This window comes from Pundamilia nyererei, unplaced genomic scaffold (assembly GCF_000239375.1).
Source record: "Pundamilia nyererei isolate P.nyererei 1_Seehausen unplaced genomic scaffold, PunNye1.0 scaffold00161, whole genome shotgun sequence".
Lineage (NCBI taxonomy): Eukaryota > Metazoa > Chordata > Actinopteri > Cichliformes > Cichlidae > Pundamilia > Pundamilia nyererei.
Genome location: NW_005187562.1, coordinates 153,619 through 154,426, shown reverse-complemented (window position 1 = coordinate 154,426; position 808 = coordinate 153,619).

Here is an 808-nt window from a genome sequence, read left to right as displayed (position 1 = left end):
ACAGATAGCCCGAGTCTCCCTCTGTTGTGTCTGAAAGATAACAGTGGACAAAGCTGTCGTTACATAAACAAACGTTTGCCTTGGTAGATTATGTGGGCGTTATAAAGGAGTTACTCTTCTTGTGGCGTAAACAGGCCAAATAGGCCAAATCACGTTTATCTCGTTGCTAACTTTGCTGATAGGGTAAATGCAAGAAAGGTAAATAAACCGGGTGCCAGTTTGAGAAGTATCATTGTTGTCACTCACTTTTACTTTTTTAAAATTGTTTTAACCTAACTGTAAGGGCTGTTTAATAACAGTTTATTATCTTATTTATGAAGCTACACCGCTAAAATATGAGCAGCCATCGTCGTTTTTCGTTAGCTTAATTGCATTTTGCCTTATCAACTCACGCGCATGCGGTGATTGGATTGACTAATTAGCATTCGGCCAATCAGAAGGGAGTCGCTGGAGGTCAGCGGACGCTGGAGTTTTTTTTTTTGTTTTTTTTAGACGTAGAAAACCTGCTTTAATCCCGCCCAGACCAGTTGTTTTAATTTGCTCGGGTTATGACCGCTGTGTTTACATCACGTCGACAGTTATTTATGCGCTCTGACACAAGGCCTCTCCCCCTTTGTCTCTCTCACTTTTCTCACTTTTATTGGGAATGAAAAAAAAGAGAGCGCAAAAAAGGGAGAAAGCACTAGTTTTCACTTACTCCTTAAAAACAACTAACTAAACACCTAGGCTATAACCTATATGACCTCTGGAGGTCAAGTACTCTTTCAAGTCAGAAAAAATAACACGTAGTTTTCATACTTTTAGAAAT